Below are 7,500 nucleotides of genomic sequence, written 5' to 3'. Positions count from 1 at the left end.
ATGAATGGCGCAGTTTGACGCGCTTAACGTGCATTTCACGCGAATTTCTCGAGTTCGAAAGTCTGAACTTCAGCGGACATTCGCGCCGCGTTAACCAATCAGAAGCTTGTTCTTGTGGGGGCGTGATTGTGACGTAGAACCTGTTGATGGTGTCCTGGGGGAAATTCTCCAGGCGACACCGACAACAAGTCATCAAACTGGGCTTGGCTCAGTCAGAAGCACCGCTGAAAGTTTCCGTCATCCAGGTTCAGTTTCTGGAGGAGTTTATGAGCTCACACAGCTGGATGCACCTCTGAAAGGATGTAGTGGACTCAGACACGGTCCTAAATGTATCAACGCTGTTTTTCAGCCTTCATAAAATACATAAGCACTGTTATTTTCTTCATAAAATCCATGTTAGCCATTAAGCATCGAAGCTGCAGTCACCGGGCAGACAGAAGCCCCGCCCATCACGCGAATCCGCGTCTGTTCTGAAGTGAATTTGACACGCGAATGAAGCGGATTTGACGTGGAATGAAACAGGGTTTGACGTGCGAATGAAGCAAGTAAACTCAAATGTTCACACGGCTATTTACGCACGAATAGCATGATTTATCCGCGCGTTCCACGTCTGGTGTGAACGCAGCATAAGAACCCTGTAAAGATGTCTGACAGTTGTACAGGCGATATTGTTTCAGACAAAATCTATTCAAAGTGGTTCATATTCAACCCAAATCAAACGCGGCGACGCGCACACTGTTCGCTTGAGTTTAATAAAAAAATCACGTGCTCAGACGGCTGAAATCATGTCGCGCGCACCCAAAGCGAACCTCCGCAAACATGACGTCACATTTACCGTGCACACTCAAGCAAACTAGAGGACGTGTCAAGTATAAACCAGGCTTTTAGAGGGGATAACTGGGAGCTATTCTTCTAACTACAGCACTAGAGGTGGAGTTGCCAGCGAACTATTCTTCTAACTACAGCAGTGGAGTTGCAAACGTACAAGTTTGCGATGCAGTTTGAGAATGTTTATTTTAACAATGAATTTGGGAATTACCAAATCAATGAACCATGTTTGTAACGACGGAACTTGCGATCTTAGTTGACGAACAATGGTTTTCAGAAATGCACCCCAGGTTGTTGTAGAGTTTAAGGGATGGAAGTTTCCACCCATTAAAGGAATTATTGCTTTTGGGCGGACAAGCTAAGGCATGTAGAGTAGAATCCATGAAAAGATCTGTTGGATTTTTGTTTTTATTTTGTTGTAATTACCAACAACAAAAATAACTTTACCCCTTTAAAAAGCCGTGAGTTGTAATTATTATGATTTTATACATAAGAATAATGTTTTTCCAGCATCATTTCCAACAATTTCAATCAGTTCTATGATGAAAGCTGATTAGTCGATTTTTCTAATCAATATTTATATATTTTTGTGTGTTTCTATATAGATCTGTTTAAAACTTTAATCTAATTTTCATAAATCAGTCTATGACTGCTGTTGGTATTAGTCAAACTGTTTATTTTTATTATGTCCTAATAGAACAAAGCTGTGTGTGTGCGCGCTTGCTGTCTTCATCTCGGCATGATGTGCCTCAGGGCTCATGCCATCAGAAGTCTGAGGAATGTTAGCGTTAGCGTCTGTGTGGAGTATAAACATAACATTGATTATCTGTGGTGGGCTGAGAAGACAGAGGCCGTCATTGAGCGTCCGGCACAGAGGGGGATTGTGTTTTCACAGCCACAGATCGGCCCCGGGCCTCGGTGCGGGTGTCAGTGTTTATATAGCCCAGTGCTGGATGGGGCCGAGACTGAGACACAACTGCCAATCACAGGCTGACTGAGGGCCACTGCAGGGCCAAAGGGCCAACGGCACGGTCGCTGTGTGTGTGTGAGGTTTAATGAGTTAGAGTATGTTTGTTTATGATCTATAGCTAATTATTAAACAAATTTACTGAATATGTGTGTTAATGGTGTATGAATGCAGTTATTTACAAACAATTTTTCTATTTAAATTTTTAATGAATCTATTTAATTTGACATTATATGTACTATTCTATGCAATTTATAACAAAATTATATTCATCTATATTTTATTAAGCGTATAGTTTATAAATTTCTTTCTGCACTGTAAAAAGAATAAGTTACTTAAAAAACGAGTAAATTTTTAATTAACTGAACTCAATTTCTATAATTATGCACGTAATTTACTTGCTTACTTATTTTAAGGCAACAGGGTTACTCACTTTTTTAAATAGCCAACTAATCACTTTAAAAACAGGTTTACTCACCTTTAAGAGTAAAGGTGTCTAATCGCTTTAAAAGCAACTGGATTAATCACTTTTTATTCAGTAGTCATCTAATTGCTTTAAAAGCAGCTAGTTTACTTTTTTTTAAGTAAAGTCATCTAATTGCTTTAAAAGCAACTGGTTTAATCACTTTTTATTAAGTAAAGTCGATTAATCACTTTAAAAGCAACTGGTTTACTAATTGATTGAGTAAAGTCGACTAATCGCTTTAAAAACAACTGGTTTAATCACTTTTTATTAAGTAAAGTCGACTAATCGCTTTAAAAGCAACTGGTTTTCTAATTTTCTTGAGTAAAGTCATCTAATTGCTTTAAAAGCAACTGGTTTAATCAATTTTTATTAAGTAAAGTCGACTAATCACTTTAAAAGCAACTGGTTTACTAATAGATTGAGTAAAGTCAACTAATCGCTTTAAAAGCAACTGGTTTAATCACTTTTTATTAAGTAAAGTCGACTAATCACTTTAAAAGCAACTGGATTACTAATAGATTGAGTAAAGTCAACTAATCGCTTTAAAAGCAACTGGTTTAATCACTTTTTATTAAGTAAAGTCGACTAATCGCTTTAAAAGCAACTGGTTTTCTAATTTTCTTGAGTAAAGTCAACTAATTGCTTTAAAAGCAACTGGTTTAATCACTTTTTATTAAGTAAAGTCGACTAATCGCTTTAAAAGCAACTGGTTTAATCACTTTTTATTAAGTAAAGTCGACTAATCGCTTTAAAAGCAACTGGTTTAATCACTTTTTATTAAGTAAAGTCGACTAATCGCTTTAAAAGCAACTGGTTTTCTAATTTTCTTGAGTAAAGTCAACTAATTGCTTTAAAAGCAACTGGTTTAATCACTTTTTATTAAGTAAATTCGACTAATTACTTTAAAAGCAACTGGTTTAATCACTTTTTATTAAGTAAATTCGACTAATTACTTTAAAAGCAACTGGTTTACTAATTATTTGAATAAATTTGTTTAATCGCTTTAAAAAGCAACTGGTTTACTCACTTTTTCGAGTGCAGATGACTAATCGATCAAAAAGCAACTGTTTACTCACTTTTTTTTGTAAAGTCAACTAATCGCTTTAAAACATTGGTGTGCAAACTTGGTGTCCTGCATAGTTTAGCTCAAGCTTCCTTCAACACACCTCCCTGAAAGTTTCTATCATACATAGAATGAGCTTGCTTAGCTGGTTCAGGTGTATTTAATTGGGGTTGGAACTAAAATGTGCAGCACACTGGCACTCCAGGACCGAGTTTGGACACCCCTGCTTTAAATGCAACTGATTTACTCACTTTTCTTGAGTAAAGTCAACTAATCGCTTTATAAGCAACAGGTTTACTTACTTTTCTTGAGTAAAGTCAACTAATCGCTTTATAAGCTACTTATTTAATAACCTTTTGGAGTAAAAGTCAACTAATCGCTTTAAAAACAACAACAGGTTTACTTACTTTACTTGAGTAAAGTCAACTAATCGCTTTATAAGCAAATTATTTACTTACATTTTGGAGTAAAAGTCGACTAATCACTTTAAAAACAACCAGTTGACGCACTTTTCTTGAGTAAAGTCAACTAATCTCTTTAAAAGCAACTTGTTTACTAACTTTTTGGAGTAAAAGTCAACTACTCACTTTAACAGCAACTGGTTTACTCACTTTTATTAAGTAAAGTCAACTAATTGTTATAAAAGCAACAGGTTTACTCACTTTTCTTGAGTAAAGTCGACTAATCACTTTAAAAACAACTCGTTTACTCACTTTTATCAAGTACAGTCAGTTAATCGCTTTAAAAGCAACTTTTTAACTAACTTTTTGGAGTAAAAGTCGACTAATCACTTTAAAAACAACCAGTTAACTCACTTTTCTTGAGTAAAGTCAACTAATCACTTTTAAAGCAACTTGTTTACCAACATTTTGGAGTAAAAGTTAACTAATCGCTTTAAAAGCAACTGACTTACTTCTGAGTACAGTTGACAATCCTCTTTAAAAGCAAATTCTTTACAAAAGTTTTGTAGTAAAAGTCAACTAATCACTTTAAAAACAACTGGTTTACTCACTTTTCGCGAGTAAAGTCAACCAATTGCTTTAAAAACATCAGGTTTACTCACTTTTTAAAAAGTAAACTCCATTAATTGCTTTAAAAGCAACTGGTTTACTGACTTTTTAAGTAGTCGACTAATCTCTTCAAAAGCAATGGGTGTATTTACTTTTTTAAGTACAGTCAACTAATCGCTTAAAAAGCAACTGGTTTACTGTCTTTTCAAGTGACAAATGTGCACACGTTAGATTATTACTTTTAAAGCAGATTTTCATTCTACTGGTTGCACAAAACTAGTTAATTTAGGAACATGCACAGAAAAACACACACACTCTTTATCACTTTAAGAAGGTGTGAGTCTCGTGACTGCTGGATGACTTACAAGCCTCTGTGTATACATGCTGTAATCTCCACCGCACTTGACCAGAGCACACTAGTCAAGCGTTAACCCTGCTATCCATCCCTCTCTCTCTCACACACACACATACTCCAAGAAAGTCTTCAAATCCCTGAAGGCATATTGTTGGTCACCCCAGAGGAGCGTAACTCTAGATCTCCCCGCCAGACATTCATCTGTCCCACTCGCTAATGTCTAATGTAAGCTTTGCAGAGGAAACCAAAGGGCATCCACTTAACACCTACGAGTAAAGTAAACACAACACAACACATGCACACACATCTCGGATAGAGATGCTGAGGTGATGCTAATGCTTGCGTTTGACGTAAACAAATCTATAAACATACATGATAAATAATATAAGGTAATTAAAATGTTACATATTTCATGATGCACATGTTTTTTTCTGTATTGGACATGTCATGTTTTTTTTTCCTGGGAATAATATTTGTGGAGTTCAGATGCAAAAACCTCTTGGTGCCGTCTGAAATTTCCATGGAAAATGAGCATTTTTCTCAGACTCCCGTGTTTATGTTGAGCTATTTCATTTTAAAGACCTTTAAAAGAGTGTATTCTTTGCCACAAACTTGAAATGACTGAACCTACACACTGAAGTTTTATAAAAATGCTCATTTATAAAGGGAATTTCAAACAGCTTTTAGAGGTTTTTGCATCAGAACTCTTCATTTCTAAAGGAGCTTTTGACATGGAATTGAACCAGATTTAATACTTCATACAAACATCTTAAAGATGTCTCTCTTATGGGGAATGAAGTGGCATGCATTGCTCAGGTGTGAGTTTTTCACAGACTTCAACAGAAATCCTGATAGTTCTGTGGGTCTCATCTTTAACTCTGAACTTTATTTTGTATTTTCAATTGGATTCAAGTCAGGTGATTGGCTGGGCCGTTCTACAGCTTGATTTTCTTTTTCTGAAAGCATTTAAGAGTTTCCTTGGCTGTGTTGTCCATTATTGTCTTGCTGAAATGTCCACCCTGGTTTCACCTTCATCCTCCTGATAATGTAGATGTTAGTGATGTGACGTTGTGCACCAAGGCTTCAAAGCATGTATCAAAAAAAGATACATCTCGCAGTGAAGCAGTGTACCGGAGCTTGATTCGTTTTACCAACATCACGTGATCATTGACGTCCGAAGCTTCTTTTCGCTTATACCCACGTGACTGCTTCAAATTTTGATTCAAAGTTTTAAACACCCCCTTGTGGATTAGTAAAGTATATTACGAGAGATTAGGCATCGATTACATACATTTCTACTGTTTCAAAGCACTGCACTGGTCCCACGCACCAGTAATTGAACTAAAATGCAATATTAATTTATAGAAAAAAAGGTTTTGAACCATACTAAAGTGTATTAGTGTATTATTTATAACTGCTTTTAAGGAAGGCCACTGCATATTGTAGTGTAGTGTGTAACGGAGGCCAATTGGCGCTTGTGACCCCGAAAGTCACACTCTCATAGCCTCCTCGTTAGAGCATTTGTCTTACATGCAGGAATCGCCAGTTTGATCCCTGCTTGGAACGAGGCGGTGTGTAAAAGGTTCAGTTGAAATAAAACGATAATTGTAAAAGCTTTCGATTTCACTACAGTCGTCGGTGGTGAAATGTAACATAACTTACCTGTAATAAACTACAGTAATTGAGTAATTTGTTTATATTACTATTGTTATATTATTACATGAATAAACTGGTCACTTGTGTGACATTTTTGCAACTTAGTGCTTTCCCACACTTTAACCAACAGAGGTCCTCATCGAGCTCTGACTTGGAAAGCTTTGAGTAACGAACCTTTTTCCGACACAATTAAGTCGAGCGGTTCACTAGTTCAGAAAGCTTCATTTCACCATCACTAATAGATGATATTCAATTACACTGAGGAAGGGCAGAGGGTAGATGAATACTGAAAGATTCAGCTGCTGTCTGAGCTTTCACTGCCTTTCTATGCCTCCCTTTCTTCATGTGTTCAATACTTTTCCCTGTGTCATTTCATTTTATTTTGCAAAACTAATTAGATTCGTTTTCTCTGCATATATGGATTTCTTTTGGTTGTTACTGACATCCAGGGAAAAATTCACGTCAACGGCTCCTTCAGAAACATGTTTTCTGAGGAAAATGGTGACGTGTTTAATACTTAGTTCCCCCACTTTATTTGATCTTTGCCATTTTTTACTTTTGATGTTGAAAAATTCAGCGGTGCAGACTTTTATTGACTTTTTAGTAGTTTTAATAAGAATCGATATGTTACATTTACATTTTTGTCCAAGTTCAATTCAGTTCATCCCTTGTTTGTTTGCACTTTTACAATGTAGATTGTATAAAAGCAGCTTAACATAGACATTCTAGTAAACTGAAATTGAAACAGTGTCAGTCCAGTTTTCTTAAAGTGACTTACTGTTGCGGAGGCATTCAGCGATTCAACAAAAAGAGGCAATATGCACAACAAGTGCTAATTAAACAATCAAAGCTCAAAGCGTTTGTTTTTTTTTTATAAAGAGAAGAGTGTTTCTACAGGTGGTTTGTCAAGCCCACTCACCTGTGTGAACCTCACTTATATGTGCAGTTTTTTTTTGTAAGATATATTTAGCGATTGTAAGAAAGTTTCAGGTGCAAAACTGGTGCAAGTGTCAGTTAAAGTGAAATAATATGTAAATGATTACGTTTGTGAAGAATCTGTGAGTTTATTACCAGTTTTTGTACTTTTGTACTATTAAAAATGTAAATAAAAGTAATTTTGTCAAACTTTTCAACATCAAAATATGTTGGAGGAAA

General features: G+C 35.9%; 1 protein-coding gene across 15 annotated transcripts in view; it reads left to right on the top strand.

Moving 5' to 3' along the window:
* fgfr2 (fibroblast growth factor receptor 2) overlaps window positions 1-7,500 on the top strand; it is a 127,079-nt gene that overhangs the window by 83,334 nt on the left and 36,245 nt on the right.

Source organism: Danio rerio, chromosome 13, assembly GCF_052040795.2.
Source record: "Danio rerio strain M-AB ecotype USA chromosome 13, GRCz13ab, whole genome shotgun sequence".
NCBI classification, from domain to species: Eukaryota; Metazoa; Chordata; class Actinopteri; order Cypriniformes; family Danionidae; genus Danio; species Danio rerio.
The sequence above is the reverse complement of the archived record's forward strand: the minus strand, read 5'-3'. Positions and strand labels throughout refer to the sequence as shown.